Here is a 22,934-nt window from a genome sequence, read left to right on the forward strand (position 1 = left end):
AGCAAGTTCCTACATGGCTCGCTGTATTAGAGAATTAACTTCTAAATTAACCCAAAGCGGAGGAGCCGCCCTGGAGCCGGAGGCGGCCCCGGCAGGCGCAGCAGCCCTTCCCCGCTCAGGGCAGGAGAGCTCCCGGGTGAGAGAGAGCGCGCCTTTACCGCGGCCACTTTCCCCCTCCGGCGCCCCGGGGCTGGGGGAGGCCGGGCTACAGCGCCCGCAGCCCCCGGCCCCGACACGGCTGCCCCACTCCGCATGACACCCCTGGCGCCAGGGGAGCACCCCCTCCACCCAGCCCCTCGGCGGCGGGACCCCCTCGGCCCCAGGGCTGGCGCGGTGTCGTCCCCCGGCGCCGCCGCCCGGGCGGGAGCGGGAGCGGTCCCCGGCCCCACCGCCCTGCGGCATGCGGCGGGATCCCGCGGCACCCCTTCGCCCGTACCCCGCCGACCCGGCGGGAGCCGCTGACAGGTCGCCGCCAGTGGCCCCGGCACCTGCGCTGCGCTCACCGCCCTGAGAGGAGGGGCTGCCGGCCAGACCGCGGCGCGGCGGAGCGGGAGGGAGGGAGAGAGGGAGGGAGGCGGCGGCGGCGGCGCACGGCCGGCGGCGGGCGGGCCCCCGGGGGCGGCGGGCGCCCCTCGCCCTCGCCCCGCCGCGGGGCCGGGCGGCCGCGGCGCCACCGACACCTTACTTCCTGCTTCGCTACCCGGGGCCAGACCCATCGCGGCGGAGGGATCCTGCCGCCTCCCGCAGCCTCCTCCCCCTCCTGCTTCTGCTTTTCCCGGCTCCCTGCTGCAAGGAAATTATTTGACAGCGATTTGCTGACACCGAGGTTTTTTTTCTTTCCTTTTTTTTTTTTTTTTTTCTTTCTTTCTTTTTGCATCACGGACTCGGCAGCGCGGCGGGCGGGGGAGGCCGTGCCGGAGGTAAGTGCCGGTGCCCGGAGCCTCCCCCGGCGCGGGGCCCCCGCCCCGCTCCGCTCCATGTGCCGCCGCCGGCGGGGTGGGTGCCGGGCAGCGGGGCCGCGCCGGGCCGGGCCGGGGGAGTGCGTTTCCTGGCGGAGCGATATTTGTTTACAGGATGGGCGCCGTACTGTAAGTGAAGTAGGACCGAGCCCGGGGCAGCTCCGTAATAAATTAATATCGCGATTTGCTCCCGCCTCGCAGACACCGCCACGAGCCCCGCGCCCGCCCCCCCTCGCCCGCCTGCACTTGTTGCAGACTTCGCGCCAGGTAGGGGCAACGCTTCGCAAGTTTCGTTTTTACAGGAGCCGGGGCTGCGCTGGAAGGAGAGGAGGGAAAAAAAAAAAAAAAAAGGAGGGGGGGGAGGGAGAAAAAAGTTTGCAGCTTGCGGTTGACTTTCGGTCTGCAGCGCCGAGGCCCTGCCGGCTGCTGCCGCCTCCTGCCCGGCCGGGCGCGGGCGGGCGGGGGGCACTGCCCGGTACCTGCCCGGGCCGGGCGGGCGGCGGGGCCGGCGCGGGGCGCCCCCACCGCGGCGCTGCTGCGAGTCCCGGGCGCCGCCGCGCCGTGCCGTGCCGTGCCGGGAGCAGAGGCGGGGAAGGGCGGCTCGGCGAGGCTCGCCGCGGAAGTTCTCCGAGCCGCGCTGCCCGTCGCGGCCCCTGACACGAGTGGGCGACCCGCGCGCTACTCCTCCGGTCCTTCTTCCCGCAGCGCGCTCGGTGCCGTCTCGGTATCAGTGTTGGAAGCGGAGCGGTCCCGGGGCTCGGCTGTGGAGCCCTTCCCGGGCGGCACCGCGTGGGGCGAGCTCGTTTTGGAGGAATGGGAATTTCTCCCTCCATTCCCGCGGGAGAGTAGCGCGCGGCGAGCTGGGCGCTGGCGGGGCGCTCCTGGTTTCTGGCCCGTCAAAATTACGGGGTGGTAAGGAACAAAAACTCTTAGCCAGGTGTTTAAATACTGGAGAGGCGATTTGCAAGTGAAATTAATCGGCAGTTAACCAGTTAATGGATAATGCCTATTCATCCTTCTGCTGACTTTACAGAGTGGTTTTCACGTCTGCCTGTCAACTAACCAGGCTTGACTGATCGAGATGTAAGCCTTCGTCCAGTAAAATCCGACCTGCACTTGCTGTCCTTGTGCATCAGTGCTGGTCATCATTCAGATAGGTACAGGTGAGGTTCACACATTTTTAAACACTGACATGATGGCAGCAAAACACATAGAATGACCCACAGAGTAACTATTTATGGAAAATACTGCGAAGTGCTTAACTGTGTGATTAATGCTTTAAACAGGTAATCAGTGAGGGGGAACTTTTATGCCTTTGATAGCTACAATTTTACTGTAGAGATGGGAAGAGGAGAGAGTTCACCTGGCACGGTTGGCCTGCAAGGGCCGCTCTGCTGCCTGTACCCATCCTGCCTGGGGCTCTGGCCCGAAGAGCTCCCCTGGGGACCAGGGGTTTGTCTGCTGCCCCCACTCAGGGTATAGTGTCCTGATGAAGTGACCCATCCTTACAGTGGCGGTCTGTGCGTGAGTTGTTCCTGCATGCGGTACCTGGAGCAGTTTGCTGTCATCGCTTATCTACTTGGTGGTGTTGGATGTTCAGTTGGATCAGAACAGTGCCATTGCATTAATAAGGTGCATCTGTCTAGAAATAACCCACTTCACTTTGTTGCCCAGTGAAGTGATGGCGTTTGAAATGCCCTTGTTGGTATGTTACGTTTTTTCTGAGTGTTGTCCAAGGCACACATATAACTACAGAGGGGCTGCTCCATGAGTGCTCTGTGCATGCATACTATGCAGCTTTGCGTAAAACAAATAAAGACTTTTTTTAGCATTTAGATAAGTGATTTTTCGTATGAAGAAAATGTGCTGTATGTGTTTTTCTTTCTTCTGTAGAGGATACTCTGATAAACTTAGGAAAAATTAAAGGCTTAGTATAGCCTACTCAAAAAGTTTTGGTGCAGATAAACACTCTTACAATCTGTTCTGCTACCGTTGATTAGCAGCTTGTGTTACTGAAGTTGGGAGACCTCAGTGAGGACCTGAGCAGCACAGTGGTGTGGTAGTCAAACGTGTGTATCTTGAAAAGCCAAAAAAACTCAAATACAAGTAATGCACTTCACTGTGAGACTTGGCCTGAGTGCGGAGTGGAGAACTGGCCTCTCGGTAAGACGGAGGCTTAATCACGCTGCTATATCAATGTATGTCCTGCTGTTGGCATCCCTCCCTGGGGAAGAGGGATGAGGCCATGGGTAGCTAGGCTGGCATCCTGCCTCCGGTGTTTAATATCGTGGGCCAACATGAGCATAAATAAACCACAGCATGACTAACCTCTCTACCTAACATTGACTCATGTTGTATTTTGATAGACTGAAAAAGTCTCCATGCCTGAGCCATTTCATTTTCTCAACCTGTATGTTACTGATGATGACCTGCTTATTGGGAATACTCCAGTATGCATTAAAGACCATAAAGCAAGACTTTGTTTCAGGTTTGTTTTGCTTTTGCGTCGTGCTCAACTAGCCTAGATAGAGAAAAGGAATTCCTAGATTTTAAACTCAGAACTCTGTTGCTTCTCTTCTTCTGGCCATTTTAATTCTTCGAGTGATACAGTGAGGCTTGCTATTAGAAACTGGGCTCATACCTTGGCATCTGGCAGGGAGTGTGAGAAAAGTGTAAGAAGAGCAGTTCTGTAAATCACTGTAGGTTTCCTAAAGCAGTAAGTTAATATTTTGCTGTGAATATTTTCATCTTATTTTATTTTTTTTGTTTGTTCTAATCAAGTGGGGGATATGTCACCTAAAAACTTACTCAGCCAAGTCTTTGAGAAGGCCCTTCTCTCCCTTTGCCAATACTGTAATGGGACACTATAAAAAAGAAGGGCCCTGCATTGTGCCTCCTTACTATGCGTCATAATTGTGAGATAAGGCAGTTTCATTTCAGCTTCCTTAGAAATATGTGTTTGTTTTTTGGTTTTTTTTAAAAAAAGCAAGCAGTGTTTGACAGATACAAAAAAATGGTTGATGTGGAAACAATTTGTCTCCTCCCCTTGCATTCTTTTGAGAGCTGCTTAGCTGCACAGTTCCAATGAAAAATTATCATCAGAACTGTAATTTTTTCTGTCCCTAAAATTAACAGATCCTTTTGCCTGCCCTCCACCTGAGAGAAGTAGGCAAAAGCATCTTTAAGTGCATGTATGCATTCTGCCTGGAGTAGCTGCCACACCCTTGGTTATTTACGTAAGGTGAGGAGCACAAGTGGTCACACTGACTTCCATGGCACTGCTTACAAGAGTAGAGTTACTATGTGTGTAAGTGGGGGTGGGGGGGGGGGGGCCTGCATTCAAAACTAAAGAAAAACGAAGGCAGCGAATTCCATACGTTTTGCTGCATGTGAAGTTATAAAACCTCTTCTTAACTTGTCCATCTCTGAGAAACCTATTACTGTAATCAGTTGCAGGTCTGTGAGGGGAAATCAGGCCTTCTAAGATAAAGACGAAAATAGCACATTCAAATATATTTTAAGAAAGGCGACTCTTCCTTCGAAGAGTAGGTCTGAACCTGGTTCAAAGAACAGTAGCAATAATTTTTTTGGGTTGTTTTTTGTCTCTGACAGCTCTTTGCTTGAAACCAAACAGATTTAAGAGACTCAGTGAAATTACTTTTGAGCAGCATGCATTTAGGCACCAAGAGTTAGCTTAGGGAGCTTGTGGGAGTATCTCCTATTAGATCTGAAATGCTGAGAATGGACTCTTGCACCATCATCTCCTTGCTGCTGCCACTGGCCAGACTGGCCAGGAGGACAAAGTGGGTGACACAGTCGGTCAGCAAGTCATATCAACAGTGGTTCTTGCTGGATGTTGGTTTCTGCGGGCAGAAGGAATAGTGTTTTTGATAGCAGTTTGTCTTCTCTCTTTCTGGCTTGCCTGTGTCACTCCATGATGGTGGAGATGTGGGCTCACCTGGACCTGCTCAAAACAGCAGCAGGAAAAAACCAGAGACCATTGATTTGTGTGGGGAAAACCTAGAAAATGTGCTCATTTTGCTGCCACAGAAATTTGAAGGCAAATACATCATTTATGTTACTTTCTACTTGAGAGGATAATGGTCTGGGAAACCCAGGACATGGTCTAAATATAAGCCCTATTACCCTGTAATAGTGTTTGATTTTATTGTTTTTTTAAGTTTAAACTCTTTGCATTAGAGTGGGGTGTTGCAGGGTTTTGGGGCAGTCGTGTAGCGTTAGGTATATTTTGAGGTTCTGAGTGAAATGAGTCTTGTGGTTCCAGCGTAATGTGTTGCACACCAACAGCCCACCTAAGTTTTCATAATTGACTGATAATTTGCTCTGGAAAGACCCAAAATCCTGATATGAGGCAGATTCAAAAGGTAGTTGGGTTTTTTTTTTTAGATTTTCTTTTTAGTTTGTCATTTTCCAATTTACAGTTTAAATTCTGTTAGAATTTCAGACGAATTGCTTCAGCTTCCCATCCACCATTCAGGTGGGCTGTTGCCACTTCCCAGGCACATGGTGACAAGTGCCGAGGTTCCATACCCCACCAATGTCTAAAGCAGCCATCCTGGGTCATGTAAAAATTTTTCTCCTGTCTGTTTAGTTCAGCAAGAAAATGGTTTTTGTCTTTCCCCTCCCTCCCCTCATCTACTGCTCATGTTAAGATTTTTTTATAGAGCCCGCATTGTGATATGTCCTTGAAGTGCAGAGCAGCAAGGTTTTGTTTTCCTTTGCCATTTTTTCTCTTCATGTTTAAAGTTCATTGCAGCTATAGCAAAGCAAGATTGCTATAGATGGTCTTTTCTGATTCCCTGCCCCCCGCCCCTTTGTCAAAAATGTCATGTTCAGTAATGAGGAAAAACTCAGACTTAGGTACTAAAACTTACTCCAGCTAACCTTGGAGTATAAAGACTGCAAAAATACGGATTGGGGAAGGATTGCCCCAGCAAAACAGGTGGGTGTAAGTTAAATGTTAAATTATCAGCACCTCCTTTTTAAAAGATCCCTGATGGTGAGGTTTTTGTTCACGCCATCTGGCTAGAACAAGGCTTACCAGGACTCTTAAAGGACAGGGGCCATTTGAGGTGCAGAATTTATATCAGGTACTTTCTTTTTAAGTGAATGTCAAATCCTAAATAATTTCAGCATCAGACTGCAAAAAAAGTTTAAAATTTGAGAATGGCTTAAGTTCTCTGTCTTTTAAAAAAAAAAAGTAATTTTTGTCTTTGTTCTGCACTCCCTCCTTTCTCCTCCACCCCCTCCCCCACTCCCCCCCCCCCCCAATTTTCATTGATGGGGAAGTTTCATTTCCTTTATATATATTTATATGTGTATGTGTATTTGGGGGGGGCATGAGGGCGGATAGGAAGGAAGTCTGTGTTCTAGTTTTTATATTTAAAACCAAAAAATATTTAATGCCGGTGTGTTTAGAAATGATCTTAAATACATTTTCCCAAGTAAACCAAAAATTCTGCTGGTGAATAGTGAATATTATTAGGGGATTGAGGGGTTTCACAACACTTTTGTGTCGGTGAGGGTCCTGTCTAAGTTCCAGTTGTACTAGCTGAAAAGTGTTTTTCCCAGTACTGTCATGTTTCACACGCCAAATCAGAACTAGAAGTGCATTTTCCTGGAAAGATCTCTATTTACTTGGAGGGTTATGCCAATTACAGCTACATTAGGGTTTTTTTTATTATTTTTAATTCCACACTTAACCTACATAGTAACTTCTTTCATTTTCTTAGCAGAATACCCACTACAATCTTGGAATGTCAGTAAGGTAAACCTGATGTCCTGTGGCTCTAATGCATATGGGTACTCTTGCAAGAGTATGATCTTAAATGAGTCCTCGTGGAATGAATGCTGTTAGAGCTTTGCATAACTTGAAATAGCTCTCTGTTCTCCAGGCAGAATTAAACACATTATTGGGGAGCAGGAAATATGTTATGAAGTACGTCGTCCACACGTAATAATATTTTTTCCTCAAAAGAGATCCCATGTACTTTAATTTTGAATGCATTTTTTAAATACTGCAGGTTAGGAAATACTGCATTGAAAATCTGTGGAAGTTTGGAGACATAAGATGAGGTGCTTTTAATACACATTTTGGTCAGAGACTAAAAATTATTTACTCTTTTGAATAGTGCCGCAGTTCATGAAGAAGGAGGAGGTAAATGGGGCTTCTTTGGCAAGAGTCTGTAAGTGCTGGGTGTTGGAGCAGGAGTGCAGCTGGCAGTGCTGCCTCCTGGACTTGTACCACCAGTGCTTCATTCTGCTGCTACCTTGCTGTCTCTTTCTGCTGGTGGAGATGATGTCCTAGTGGAAGATCTTGTTTGTACCAGAAAAAAACAACCCTGGCTAGTAAATAGTGCTGTTGTTATTTTGGAAGCAGATTTGCTACCTATTTGCTCTTTTGGTGATGCTATAATTTGCGTTGTTAGCAACAAGAGCAATGTATGAAATAAAAAAATGGATGCTGACTAGGCTTTACATGGTTCACAAGTATGAGTACTTGGAAGACCCTACATAGTTAAACTGAGCTTTCTTTTCCCTAAAATGTAGGCTTTGAAATATTTAGCCCTGAAATATTTAGGATATTGACTTAAAGTTTCATAAACATCTTCTCAATTGCTTCTTTTTTGGTCTGCCTCTTTTATATTTTGTTTTATCCTGAGTTTGGAAGCTGAGCTTACCTTGCAGAGAGGTGGTGGTGGTTGAGTTGGCCCCTTGCTGCTCTCAGCAAGGAGAGGGCTGCATGTTGCACTCTTCTGAGAGGCTGAAAGCATCTTCAATGTCTCCTAGGCCACAGTGGGCCTTGAAATAACCTTGAGCTCTGTGGCCATTACCAAAGCCGAGCTGGAGGCTGTAGTCACCTGAACCACAAGTACACGCCACGCATAGCTCAACGCTGAATGCAGCAGTTTTGTCACTGCTTGTGCTCCTAGTATATTTGGGGGGAAATGTGTGGAAGCAGTTCAGATGGTAACTCACTGGCATGATTTTGGGGGTTTTTTTTGGTTAGTTTTCAAAAGGTTATATTCAATATTGCAGAGGAACCCCTTAGGTATCTTGATAAAACAAAAGAAATGGTTAATGTTCAGCCACACTGAGCGGTGCAGCTTTGCAGGAGCACTGATGCTTTGGCCTGCCATGCAGTTCAAATTCAAGCAAAGGTCTCCCATGTGGTTGCTTGCATATGTCCTCTTATCTCTGTTTTATATCTGCAATTTCAGTATATGCTTCCAGAATGATTTTTATTCATTTCCAATCATTCTTCAAAGATAACTGGCAAAAACCAACAGGCTGGTTGTGATTTTACAGCAGTAGAAGGTAGACAACTTTGATCTTGTTAAATTAATTTTCTTCGTGTGTGGGCTGAGTGTGTAGTGTGCTGATTTAGTTTTTATTGATCATTGTAAAAACGTGAATTCAGCATCACAGCAATGATAATAAACAAGTACTTGCAGTGATATTCTAATGAGTTCCTGGCAACAATAAGGCAGAAAACCATCTTGGAGATTGACATGCTTTAGTGGTGAGATGCTGAACCAGGCTACTTTTTATGAAAGGGTTGAGTAAAGCTGTTTGAAGTTCTAGCTCTCTCTGGCAACACACTTGCTGCGAGCAGGAGCATGCCAAATGGGGCAAGATGCAGTCTTTTCATGGAGGCATTTGAGTGTCAGAAATGGTATTCTTGCCTCTGTCTGGAAGGGCTTTCACTCTCCTGATCACGCCAAGGTAAGACAGGTTGTGGGAACCACGTATCTGCTTTGTTAGAAGGTGTCTCTGAGCACAAGCAGTGAAGCACTAATGACCTTTCCATCCCCATCCGCAGGAACGCCCTGTGAACCATCACCATGTGTTTCAATAAGTCTGCATGGCAAAGCATCAGGTACAGAGCGGGGGAGTGGAGAGAGGTTTCTAAATTAGCAGGCAATTTATGTCTGGAGAAGTGAGATTCATATTCATAACTACGTTAAACACATTTCTGAATATGGTAGGGGCATGTCTCCATTTAAGGTGGCAGTTAATTCCTCCAAGCCAAAATATTTGCAGAAGTATGGGCAGGCAAATTTTCTCTCATGCTTCAATTGATGCTGTTTTTCCAAGACTGGAAGAGGCTTCTCAGTTGTGGTGGTGAACGGTGATTCTCTGGTTTGGTTTGGGTTCTTTTTGTCAGTTAAGCTTGTTTTATGCTGTCAGAGTTCAGTAAATTGGTATCTGAGCATCATGCATCACAATGAAAAAGTATTGCTGCTGTCTGCATGAGTTTGATAAAATTAGAAAATGAGAGGCAAAATTTTTCTAAAGTGAGGAAAAGAAGGTTTTTTTAGGTCTATGAAATTTTGGAAGAGATGCTTTATAATGAACTTCAATACTTTTCTAAAGTTGCTGCTATTATAATGAAAGAGCATGAATAAGAGAATATGCCTTGCAGGTAAAACGAAAAAAGATTTCACCATTTATATACTTGAAAACCAAAGATGCATTGCAGAGGATGAATTTTACCGTTCCTGTATTACTTGTAGTAGAAAGTTAGTCTTTGAAGTTAAAAACAGCTTTAGATTTAAAGAAATAATACACCTGAAAAGGGAGGTGCAAAGAAAAAAGACATTGGATTAATTAAGTACTGTTTTGTTAATGAAAAGAATGTAAGTTAAGCCAAATGTGGTTGCCTGCATAGTAAGGTACTGCTTAGCATGAGTGGGAATGATAAAATAAGGTCTTAGCAGACTTTTATTTCAATGATTTCCAACTTTCAGAAGTTTTAATGTGGACGTTGCATGCACATACATAAACGATAGACTAATACCACAGAATTACTCTAATTTATGAAAGGAGCAATACTTTGATGCTGGAAGTCTGTCAGCATATGGTCCCTAGGGTAACTACTTGATCGTTAGTTAAAGTAGAGGTTCATTAAAATAACATGGGCTCATCTGGTTTTAAAGGCCACCTCTCAACCAGTAGGCGATGGTCCAAAACTAATAAGGTTGTAGTGCAGACATTATATGGCAGTGGCACGTAGATTACTACATAAAGCTGGCTGATGGGAAGGCTTCCGTTGGATTGCGTGCTCAGTATTGGACCAGATTTTTCAATTTTTAGTCATCTGTAGCAAGGCCTGCTTTTACTATAGTTGGTGTAACTACCTGTGTGACTGAAAGAAGGTGCAAGGTTGGGTCTGTGTATGACTGCAGCTCCTTGTTGTAATTATTTTACTCCGTGATAATTGTATTCTTCTAGTTGAAGTATCGTAATTACAAAGTGGATGATGGGCTTCAGTTATATAAGGAAAATCCTTTCAATTTAACCCCACACTATCCTTAGCATAAACAGCTCTTTTTTTTTTTTCAGGTAGAACTTTCAGGTTATTTCTGGAAAATCTGTACTGCTAATTACGTAAATTAAAAGAAACGAAAAAAGAGAACAAAAGAGTGGGGCATTTTATTTTAGGCTTCAGCAAATGCAAAGTCATATGTGGCCATTACAGCTATCTAGAATATGTACCTGCATTGTTCTGCTGCTGCTTTTGTTACCAGTCAAACTTAACTGGGCATTTCTCACAGGCTTTGTGTGTTAGATTGCCAAATGTGGGAACCGGGAAGTTTTTCCAGTAGCAGGGTCAGCTTGTGCCCCCTGGAGAGTCCCTCCCTGCAGGGCTCCTTCCTTGCACTCACAGAAGTTTCTTGCTGAAAGAAAATGTAGGGCTTTCTTTTTTTGGTCTGTTTGTTTTTATGCTGTTGTGTAGGTAAGCATGCGTTTTCTTAGGGCAATCCTCTCCGAGAGCAGCAAGCTCTTGTACCCGCACCTTTTGCCTCTTCTGGCAGTGAGAAGCTCTCCTTGAATGGCGGAAGAGCAGATTTCAGATGTGCCTGCCGATCAGAGAGAGAGGAGAATGGAAGAAGTGGTGTTTGAGTGAATGAACAAACTTTCAAGCTGACTCAGTGATACACGCTGTAAGGATTAGTCACCAGCTTACGGTAAATCTCTACGGTGCTTGCTGGGGATGTGTCTCTATTGAGCTGCACTTAGCGAGCTTTGTAGACTGAGAATACAGGTAAATGTTATTTCCACAGTATTTTCCCGGTGAACAACAACAACAAAAGCCAGTGAAACTCAAAGACTTGTAAATTACTAAGCTAAAGGCAAAAAAAATCTTTTGGTTATCTCATGGTGCTGCTATCTTCATCTGTGAAACTAGTAGGAAAGTGAATAAATTATGCAACAGCCTTTTTTTTTACTATTTAGAAACCTGTGCTTACATGTTATTAGTACTGTTCTACCCTGTTCTGTGCGGGTTGGTTTTATCTGGGGTTGTTTTTCTTTCAGTGGGTAGGTTTCAAGCTGCATTTGTGTAAAACACCAATTTACATGATGGCAACAGAATAACAATTACAGGGAAGGATACTCATCTGTTGAAAACACTATTTTCATTTGCCAAACAGAAATTTCAGGAAAATTACCCTCCAGGTTGAATTTTCTCATAAATGTTCTCAAGTTCTGAAATTATTTAATGGCATAATAGGTAAGCACAGCGCTTATAGCAGAGTTCCCAGTAAGAAGTTGCTTTTTTGAGGGGGAAAAAGTGGAGGGTTTTATTTAAAAGAAGTTATTATTTTTAAAAAATGGTAAAATTATTCTGCAGCATTTCCCAAGTTACCCAAATCTAGTAAGTGTATTTTTTTTTGTACTTTCAGATTGTTCTTTCAGCAGTTTCTTCTCTGTTTGGCTGAAGTTTTTTTATCTTTTGATAATTAGCTGAGCATCTTTCATAATTCTAAGATGCCCTTTCTCTCTGATCTTCTGACCTGTTTTGCTTGGCTTGTTTAATCTGTCCTTAGAGAATAGTTAATTTCAGCCATAATGGTACCAAAAAGTACTTTAGAGCTGTTAGAGCAAGTTGGTTTGTTTCTTTTTTGATACTTTGTTTAAAATTACTTCCTCCAAAATAAAAAAAAAACACCAAACCAAACATCGTGTTGAAGAGTGAGAACCAGACTGCGCTGGCACTGCTGGGTGGGACGGTGCTGAGGGTGCGTGCCTGTACAAGTGGTTTGGCTCACTGCTCTCCCAGCGAGCTGATCCTGTCAAAGGCTTCAAGTCCTCTGAAGAGCAGGAGTGAAGGCTGAAAGCGTTATTAAGTTTTGGGGTTATCTCACACTGTTTATTTGAAATGGAAGCCAAGCAATTTAAATATCTCTGTATCTTAGATCTGAAAAAAAAGATTTTTTAAAATTTTTTTTTTCACTAGCCTATGTGTGGAAATGACATCACAGCTTACATCAGCCATGCTAAATTCAGATGTTTTTTCTCCTCCCTGTTGGGTTATTAACTGAGCATTAGCTCTGTGCTGCGAGTCTTCCTTTGCTGACTGTGGCACATCGATAACTTCATCATAAATGCTCTGAATTTTGTGCGATGAGGAGAAATGAAGATCTGGTGTAAAGCCTTTTGAAGCTGGTGGGAATGTAGCTCGTTTGCTTGCTGTGCGTGCAGCCGGGCTGGGTGACCCCCTAATGCTGCGTTGTTCCCAGGATCCCTGCTGCAGCGGAAGCAACCGAAGGACGGCACTGTGCCTTTTGGCACTTCTGGTGACCAGGTCAGGAGTTTGCTGTGGCACATTGTTGGGTAGGTCATGTCCCCTCAGCCCTGCAGGTCAAAACCTGCCCTTGTGAGACTGAGTAGGTTTCGAACTAAAGCTCTTGTGTTGTGGCTGAATGTCCCATGTGCAAAGCTGAGCTCTGTGGCAGGGAATAGAGAGCTCCTCATCTCTACCAGGAATATCCAGGTTTTGGAGCTGCCCTTCTGAGGTTGATGTAGGGCTACAGCTGTGGCAAAGTGTGAAATGGAGGCATGGGGGTTTCCTGTGAGAGCCTGAGGAGCTGGGAGAAGGGAAACAGAAATCAAATTAAAGTTGACATTTTGAAAAGTTGATTGCTGTGTTTTTTAATCATAAAGCAATTTTTAAAGTAAGTCATATCCCAGAGGAAAAATAAATACATTAAGAAAAAGGAGAAATGTGATGTTGAATTGATGCATTTGAGTGCAGCACACTTGATAGCGTGGTGGTGGTGGTACCAATGTGCACTGAGACAAAGCAAAAGGACAACCATTATTCTGACTCTCCTGCTAAATTTCCAGCCATAATGTCCTATATGCAGAACATTTTAATTTATCTTTACTATTTTGGGAGGGCTGAGGCTGTGGGGATGGGACTCATCCCAATAACTTAAAATAAACCCCAAAAAACACAGCAAAACAAACTCACCTGACACTTCAGTGGATGTGGAGAGATTTCCCTTCTTGTCGTGGGGCTCATCAGCTGCCCTCTGCCCTGGGAGAAAGGCAAGGAGGCCTCCAGGCACCTCCAGTAGGAAGACTTGCAGTTAACAGCTTTGGATTGGGCTCATAGCACGTGAAAGTTATAGATATCCATTCACACGCTTTGTGTCTTTTATGTCTCTTCTGGCTCAGCTCTTCTGCTGCTGTAGTCAAGAGCAAGGGGATGCAGGGGGAAGGGCTGAGGGATGTCCTGGGAGGGCCCATGTTGGTGTAACCCCGTGTGTGTGAGCGGTCAGTGCTCACGCACGCCACGGAGCTGGTGCAGTTACTTGTCTTTTAGATCTTGCGAGGAGCCCTCCGTTGCTGCAGTTATTTGTAGAGCCATATGCTATTTTTTTTCTTACATATGTTCTCTGATAATTGTCAGTAGCAGGTGCCTGCGAGCCAAGGCGGAGCGGTATTTAAAAATCAGATGCTTAATAGGATTAAAGAATTGTGTGAGCTAAGCACCAGCAAAAAGGCCAGATTGGAAGCACTGGCCTCTGAAGGTCATGCTCCCCGCAGAGCAACAGCATGGTTGGTAGCAGTGCTGGTCCTTCAGCTCCATCATCCACCTGTAGAGATGTGACCTTCAAGAACTAGTCAGGAGGTGTGGTTTTGAGTCTGTATATGTGGTTTGGCTAAATCAGGGAAAACACAAAGTCCCTTCTGATGTGTCTGCCAGCCCCCAGGAACAGAACTGGACATGTGCTGCATCCCTGCTTGGTGACTTAGGTGGTACAGGGCTGGTTGGAGATGTGACATGAAATATCTAGTCTAGCAGACTCCCACTCTTTGAACCCGCCTTTCCCCCTGTGTTTGTCAAGCATCCCGAGCTGTTCAGGTTGCATAACTGGTTGCTGTTTCTTTGCATGTGTGTGCATTGGGTCCCTGTGGATCACTGCTGTGATAGTAATTGCTGATGTTGCGTCTCCTTCCATCATCTGAGAAGCAACCAGCAAGAGGAGGATCTGGGGAGACTTGTAGTCGCTCTGGACTTGGAATGATGCAGCTGTGTCCACTGAAAATCATTTTGGGGCATTGCATGACCAGAATCCCCCAGTATGCATGATATTGCTGTCACATCATCTTCACGTCTCCACAGATAGCTCTCTGAATTACCCCTCCTTCTGTGTTTCAGTTGGGGTAACTTAGAGCTGAGTGTAACAGATGTCTAGGTGACCAACAAGTCAGAAGTATCGTGTATTTCAAAGTGTCAGGAAAGACATATTGCCCCTAACATTCTTTTATGGGGGGGGTTGTTGGTTTGGTTTTTTTTTTCCTTCATTTCTGGTGAAGAACTAGTAAAATATAGAGCACATATGGAAATGGCAGACGTTGTTGGGTTTTTGAATTTTTTTTTGTTGTCCTTGTTTCTAAAATTAAGCACACAGGAGTTTGTGAGATCTTGCAAAGAATTTAAATCATATTGCACAGTCATGTGTTCAAGGAATCTTTTTAATCTAGTCACATATATAGTGAACAGATCCAGATTTTAAAAAATATATTTCAGTAAGGAGAGATAAACCAAACGGGATAAAGACAAAAGACTGCTAAATATTTCGGATTGTACTTACCTCGTTTAGTTTGCTGCCAGTAGTCTGTTCCCTTCTTGTTTGGTTGTCCCTCATGTTCTTCCTGTGTAAGAAAGAAACCTGTGGTATGAGCTATTCTGCTTATCCCTTGCATAATGTTGGCAGCTGAGAATTGGATCACACGACTAAAGTAGGTCTGTCTCTGTGTGAGAAAACTAACAGTTTCTCCTTCCTGTGGGTGGGCATCCATGCACAGGGGTAGTAAGTTTTTATGCTGCCATGGTGTGTTTCTGTAGTATGTTTCTGAGCTGGATTGGAGGAGGAGGAGTGATCTCACACCTTGACCACAAGTGCACTTGGCAGTGCTCACATGGGCAGGACTGGTTGCAGAATTTGGGTCAGTGGGACAGTATTCTGTTGAGCTGTCTGGCACAGGACCCTCTAAGACTGACTAACTGTATTAATTTACCCTAATTCTTGCTATATATACCACTAAAAGCTTTCTTGAATGTTTTTACTTCTGCATCTGCAGAACGTCAACCTTGGACTACTACAAAACCTTTGAAATAATTTTGGTGGCATGTCCTGCACCACTTCAGAGCACGAGCTACTCCAGTCAGACATGCTGAACTCAAGCTTAGGCTTTGTAACTGGAAGAGATGTACAGCACATCATACAACTGTATGTGACATTGTTTTACTTGTTTCTCACAGTAAATTTAATGAGGAAGTCTTGGGAGATACATACATATACACACATGCCCAAGGCAGATCTGGAAGCAGTGAACATGGGAATATATGCATTGTGTTGTAATTGTTTTCTCTTGGGGGTTCTGTTATTGTTGTCCTTTTCACAAACTGTGAACCTGTAATTTTTCATGTGCTGTTCTTTGGCCCTCTCTGCCAGAGAGGCTCAATCTATCATGTTAAAAGAAATCAATAAAAAGTCTAGAGGTTTATTTATAAAGTAGAGCATGGAGAGAGGGTGCAAAAATTCCATTAAAATGGCAGTTTAGCACTAGCTACATCTCTTTGGGACTAAACTCCAATATTTTAAACTATTAAAATTGTTACAAGAGTGCTTTTAAAGTATCACAAATCACAGTAAAGCTTTCTAGCTGAAACTTGCCTTTATATAATGCACTAGAATTTAGTTTATATATGTTTTTGGAGTGTCTGATGCTGCCCTCAAACACCATTTTAGCATCCATTTTAGAGCTTTATTATAGTTAATAATCTTACAGGTTTATCCTCAGGGGAAAATACGTGAATGTAGGAAGTCAGAATTTATTTTCCTTCAGAAATGTGAGTGTATGTATGTCTTTGTTCAGATGCAGCTCTGAGCAAATTAATTATTTCTGAGAAGTCTATAGGCTTCTAATGTAATTCATCAGGATTGCCTGGCTTGGCACATGCTACTTGGTTACAGGAACTTATAAATTCAGGCAGCTGTGTGCTATTTTATGACATAGCAGTTTTCACCAGTGATGCGATGGTCATCTACTCCATGTTTTCTATCCAAAGAAATAAATGTGTCTGTCTGCTCATAAATATGGTACTGGAGAGTTTATGGGATAGTATCTGTGTTGAACCTCTCAAATATCAGAAGCAGTGTATCTGAAGTGTGAGCTTTGCCTCCACTCAGCATGTTTTTGAATTTTTTTAATAGCTGAAGAAGATTGATCTTGAAACTGTTGAGTTTAAAATGCAAATGGCACTGTATAGTTTTGTGTTGTACCATCTTCTATCCTGGGATAAAATTGTTTCTACTGGAAAGGCCCTTTATTTACTTCCAAAAATATCCAGAAAAAAAAGGTGAACTCTTACTTGGGCCAAAAGTAGGCTTCTCCTCCTTCAGGAGACAGTGCAGGCTGTTGGAGAGCATGGCTCTTGGTAGGGGCCGTGAGAGCAGGCTCCATAAGTGAACATGGCAGAAGGCAAATGAGAAACTCCAATTCACCAAACATTTGTGTATGGTAAAAATATGCACCCTGTCCCACAGTCATGTCCATACATACAGCTCGATAACCCAATTCATCGTTCCTGCATTGTTCATCAATTTTTCCTTTTCTTACTGACCTACAGTCTAGTTCTAGCTTCCTTCTTGCTGTTGACTGTGAACATTTTCTTCTTTTCTTGCTATGTGGAGTAAAGTAATGATCCCAGCAAGCTTAAAAAAAGCAAAGCTATTAACACTGCCCTTTCACTGTTAATTAACATCTGAAGTTTCAGAAGAAGGGCTCTAACCTGTGTAGTTTCTGTGTGGTGGAGACGCTAAAGGGAAAGCATTAAAGCTTACTTTCCTAAGCACAGACAGCTAAAATAATTTCTGTAAGGTGCTTCTCAGTGTGGAAAAGGAAAGCCTCTAGTTGTTACACAGCTCTGAGCAGAAGTGACAGTTAGCATCTCTGCTTTTGAAAAAAATAAGCAAGTGATGTTAATGAGGATAAAGTAGAAGAGCATCATTCAGGAAGATGGAATTTCCTGTGAAGTCTGAAGTCAGCAGCCCACTGAAACTGGGATTGCAGGTGGGTTAATTAGGTTTGGCCAAATTGTGTTTCCTGCCAGCTAAGGTTGGCTGCTCTTATGGTGGAGGGGCTCCCCCTTCCTCTTGCTCCTCCTGGGCTTGCTCAGGCGTGTTGGCTCCCTCATCTTTTGGTGCTGGGCAGTGCCACTGTGCCCAGACCTGTGCAGAACACCATGATGTAAGGAGGGGAGTCTAGTGAGAGGTGTGAGAAGAGGCAAGTGAGAGAATGCCCAAAGCATTAGACTGCAGCCTTTGGAAGGCATTTGTGAGGTCAGGATGCTGCAGCAGTGTGGAGGCTGCCTGAAATCATTCAGGTAGTATGATGTCCTTGAAGAGAAATGAGAGTCTTCTCCTCTCAACATGCCGTGCTGACAGAGCTCTTATGGCTGTGACACCCTCACTGTGTCCCTGTTGGCAGAGCAGCCGGTCATCAAGCTTTGAACATCCTGTAGTTCAGGCCACTGGTTTCCATTTCTCTCTCTTCTTTCCAGTGGTGGACATGTTCTCAGTCTAGCAGGATGTTTGTCTCCTTGCCTGCAACATTGACCTTTTGCAGATTGTAGTAAAACAATCTCGTTGGAGTGTTGGTGGTTGTTGGTGCTGCCCATGAGGAGAACGGGCCTGCAAGGTGCACACCGAGCTGGCTGTGAGCAGCTGGCACATACTTCGTGTAACAGGTTAAATCTGTTGGATTGTTTCTGCTTCTAAAATTTCCTTGGGAAGAGCACTGCTTTTAGCCAACTGCTTGTGGGGCGAGTCTGGTGGTACACTGGCATCTGGGTCACAGTCTTTGTGCTGGGGTTGGGGCATCAGCCAGCTCCTAAAGAAAGCCCCCAGTCCGCCTAGCGAGTTTTTCCTATTAGGGCAGTTTGGGGCTTGGTGATATCCTACTGTCCCCGTGGGGGGTGGGGAGCCATTTTTTTGGGTTTGCCATAGTGAGGAGGTGGTGTGTTTTAGGATGTTGTTATGACCTTGCTGAGTTAAATAGCTATCGTGTAGCTGCTGGTGGCTGGAAACGACTGTCCCCCTGCAAGTCTGATCCTTTACAAGTTTGAGGTCTGGTTTTCATAAGAACAGTGCTCTGAGACAATTAAGTCACTATTTAACCAAACTGGCAAAACCACATGTCTTTGGCTTTAAGGAGTTGTCCCCACCAGGTCTGTTGGGCTTACCCTTTCTCAAGGTGGTATGTGAATACCTGCACTGGCCCTCTCCTGTGCTTGGGGTTGAGCCCGCAGTACGGGAGGGAGGACTCTCTCAGCTTTTCTAATGCTGATGGCAGAAGGGAGGAAGTGGTAGATACCAATCTTGCCCTCTCACACAGCCTTCCAGACGCATCTTGCTGGTGGCCACCCGAGCTGTTCCCCAGAGATGCTACCCTACCATGACTAATTTCCTGGCTTTTAATTTGAAAATGCAGTTATCAAAGTTGTGCCAAGTTCCAGCTTTTGTTGTATATGAAAACCTAGAAAGCATACTTCTGGGAAGAGGTGTTGGAGATTCGTTGGGTTTTGGGTATTTCTGGTCACTGGAAGACAGGAAGGGGATTAGTCAGTGTTGAGGCTTTGAATAATTTAGTTGATGTACCTTGATTTCAAAATCAAGACTTAAGTGCATTGGAAGTAGTAAATGTAAACTCTGTCAGGTACAAAGACTAATCAAGGCTGTGATTGTTAAAGATTTATACTGTCACTTGTAATGCCATAAAAGCTGAATCTAATTGATGAGTTGATCGACCTGTGTAATAAACAGATTATCTTTCTTCTGTTGTTTATACAAATACTTTTGTTTATAGTATTTTGTGGGCAGCAGTATTGAACTGACCATACATGTTAGACATAACTGTTAGTTAAACTTCCTTGGGAAATATTTTGACTAGTAGATGTACAAGCATGTGAATCTAGTAAATTCTTTATGCATAGTTTTCCCAGCTATAAAAATGTGCCAGTTAAGGGAAATAACTTCTCTTAGTAAGTAAATACTACTCTTAAGGAGAAGATTTTGTGTTTTCTTGCGTGTTTTTCCTTTGGGATATGTGTGTGTGTTTTAAAGAAGACTGCTAACTGAAAATGCTTGCTTGAAGTATTGGTGAGTTGGTAATGCAAGGTCAGATACTTGTATTACTTATATGGCCACTTTTTAAAAAACAAACAAATTTTAATATGCATTTCATGTATATTTACAGCTACAGATGTTGTAAAATACAAAGCACAGAGTAGAATAATAGAAGTTAGTTATAAATATAGAGGCACTGAATTAACTGAGATGCCTAGGGAAGCAAATTTAGAAAAAACAGGTATTGAGATGGCTCCTTTCTTTATCTGAGCAATTCAAATGTCAGAAATTGTCTAGAAGGAAATTTTTATGGCTTGTACAGTTTCAATATCTGAAAACCGTTTTTACCAGATTTTGCACTTATTGGTGGAGCTATAAATAAATGCAGAATAATTTTGCTGGGCTTCATGGAGTTTTTGCAGATCAGTATCAGCCCAACAGCTCTGAGAGTCTGGCCTCACTTCCTCCTTGGCTGGAAGAGCCAATCCAGTTCTTAAAAGCTGTGGCAAAACTAGCTGGGCATTAATCTTAGATAAATTGGTAAATTAGGGGCTTTTTTGTTTTGTTTTTAATTAAAAGATACCTTTTTCAGACAGACAGTTTCCTGGGAATGCTGGGAGAAATGGTTAACTAAGCAATCTCCCATTACCAGTCTTAGTCCCAGTGCTTGAAAAAGCAAAATACAACATGCCCCTGCCCCAGCCTCTCAGAAGCCCACCAGACAGACAGCCTTCACTCTCCAGGGGCCACCCCAGCCTGAGCACCCCTGAGGAAAGTGTGGAGCACAGAAAATGTAGTGGTTTGGTAAATGAAGTAAAGGGGAAAGTTAAGTTCTCACTGTTTCAGTGTGGAAAGCAAGAGAGAAAAAACAGGGTTGGCTGTATGTTAGCCTAAAAATCAAGGTTAGGAAGTTCCTTGGATAGTATGAACTCAGCTTTTTTTGCAGGGAGCTGCTTTTGGATTGCCTGGCTCTTTAGGAATTGGCTGATAAATTTTAATTTTAGCAAAAAATGAGTTAGTCAGTTACCTAAAATAACATTTTTATTAATGCCTTGGCCTAGTGTAAAACATTTGAAATTTAGAAAGAAATAAACCCACTTTTTTCCTGGATTTCTTCTGTCTTTAAAATTGTCTCTATGATCTGACAGCAAGCTGTGAAATGGTTGTGACACTCACTATCTTGACTTAAGGCCTGTATCAAGACTCCACGCCAGGGAGTGCAATCATGCGATAAGCAAAGTAGTCAAACTTGTCTTAATTGCAGCATTTAGTTGCTTTCTGGGGCCTTCTCTTCATGGGGTTTTGCAGGATCAGGATCATGAATTAGCTTCTCCATACACTGCTTGTGACCCTTGACTGAAGAGAGTGAAGGGAAAAAAAAGACTGTGTACTCGTAAAGACATGGCAAAGAAGAAGACAGTTCACCTTTTATTTTAGCTTCTGGAAGTGCAATTTTTGTTGAGTTGCTGTTAAGAAAGGCTTGGTGAGATGTAAAATGGACTTGTCCTGACTTCTTCCAGTGATCCCAGCACCGAAGTGCTGTGGGGCCTGTCCTGTGTTTCTTGGGTTAAGAAAAGTGAAGCGAGGCAGCAGGAAGCAAGGATGTAAACTTCTCAGAAGCAGCAGGAAAATAATGACATCACTGTTTTTTCAAACTTTGAGCAGTCTTAAAGTTCTAGAGCTGTTTTCATCATATCTATTTCATGAGGAAAAATGTATATTTTTCATAGTTCTTGATATGATCATATTCTTAACTTTTCACAGTGGTGGCATTTACAGACATGACAACTGCTTTGAAATAGTGTTTCTTTTATTACAGATCTGATTAGTTGGGAGGGAATGGGAATTAGAAATTTTTATAAGAAGTACTGGCAGTATCTCACGCCCCCCCCTTTAAATATCTTCCACTTTTATTTCTTTTTATTTGAAGTCATTGTGTGAGGAGCATGTTACCCACTGAAATAGAAGTACGTGAGGTGCTTGGAATTCAGCATTTTTGTGAAGTAATCTGTTTCAGCAAAAATAGGGCTGTGAAACTTTTAATAAAAAGTAAAGAAAAAGTTCTGAAAGTTTCTGACTCTGGAAACCCACTTTTTTCTTATGAAAGTTTTACTTGTTGGTGTAATTCTTTAAGGAGGTTGTACTGCTTTTGAAAAAAATGATGCTGAATGAATATCATGGGATAATACAGAAGCCTTTGTAGGATGTTCACTGACCTACCTAAGAAACCCAAGAGAGATAATTACAACCTTTGGTAGTCTACATGTAAATGCACTTTGCAAACGATTTTCCATGCAAAAAATGCAAACCAATTACATTTTGGAATCTGTACCTATGTGGAAAATGGATTGTAAAGGAGATGCTTATTTCAGGCAATTTTTGATGAGTTCCAGATTAAAAAAAAATAAAATTACGGCATATTAAATTATTAGGCATCTTTACTAGGGTGTAAGGAAGATTTATGATGCAATGAAATATAGCTGCAACCTAATTTAGGACTTGACAAATCTGGTTTTATAGTGTTGAATTATAAGGGATACCTCATTACTTGTGGGGAAAACTTTTTTTATTGTTATTTTTGGCACCCTGGTCTCCTCTTTTGTTGGGCTGTGCTCTGTAGAGGCTGCTTTGGGCAAGATGTCTTAGCTGATCCTTTTTCGAGGGAGCTGTGTGGGATGAAGTCATAATTAAGGATCACATCCTGGCAGGCCTTTCTTACCACGTGTGGTCGCTGATTTCAAGTTAAATGCTTGCAGTCCTCATTGCTCTTCTCGGTCAGAAATGTAGTTCTTCTTAAAAGCATGGAATGGTACTTTATTGACAGATATTCCTTACTGATAGTGAATATCAGGTGCTGTATGTACAGTATATAAATAGAAAATTTAGCTATGCCAAAATTACATGTGTGCTGCCTTTTTTAAAATCCTTTATTCCTTTCTTCTGCATGCAGGCCTCTTGATTGCACAAGGGCATGCTTTGAGCTTAAAGCAAGAGGCAATTTATGTGGAGTATGACCTGGCATTATGGCTTGCAGCAGTAAATAGAGAACATAAAAAAAAAAATCCCATGATTTTCTCAGTTTAGGAAGTCTATGAAAAATCTGGGGTAGCAAATACTTCGATCCTCTTTTGAGACTGCTGACCGTATTCTTACATTGCTGTTTACAGGTTCCCAGTTGAGGAAAAAACCTGGAAACTAAGTCTGTGCATTCAACTAAACTGAAGAGCAAATTTTACCTGGAAATGGTATTTCTTCATAGGGTAATACAAAGTTTCCTGTGTGCAGTGTTTCCCCCGCTGCACTGACATGCAGAGTGATTGATCTTAAGCAAACTGCACACACGTGTAACTACAGCCATCTATGTGCACATATAGGAGCATGTGAGAAAAGAAAACCACAGGTTTTGAGTTCAGACAGTAGATCTTTCAGGGACCCTTTCTCCTTATTTCTGTGAGAGAGAAGTCTCAACTTCTCCCGATGCTGTCTGTGTTACCTGACGCTGTGGCTACACAAGTGTGCTTTCTGA

The 22,934-nt window shown here is 43.6% G+C and overlaps 1 protein-coding gene across 3 annotated transcripts in view; it reads left to right on the forward strand.

Annotated features, from left to right (window-relative positions):
* The first annotated feature begins 632 nt into the window (after nt 1–632).
* The window catches only part of TRERF1 (transcriptional regulating factor 1), a 100,942-nt gene continuing 78,640 nt past the window's right edge, over nt 633–22,934 (forward strand). For 2 of the 3 annotated variants that reach the window (XM_048299685.1, XM_048299689.1), the window contains exon 1: nt 1,105–1,226. The gene's annotated coding sequence lies outside the window, so the exon portion shown is untranslated. Of the gene's footprint in view, nt 827–1,104; nt 1,227–22,934 lie in introns of those variants that run through there. The other variant, XM_048299687.1, reaches the window with a different exon arrangement.

This window comes from Corvus hawaiiensis, chromosome 3 (assembly GCF_020740725.1).
Source record: "Corvus hawaiiensis isolate bCorHaw1 chromosome 3, bCorHaw1.pri.cur, whole genome shotgun sequence".
In the NCBI taxonomy this organism is placed as follows: domain Eukaryota; kingdom Metazoa; phylum Chordata; class Aves; order Passeriformes; family Corvidae; genus Corvus; species Corvus hawaiiensis.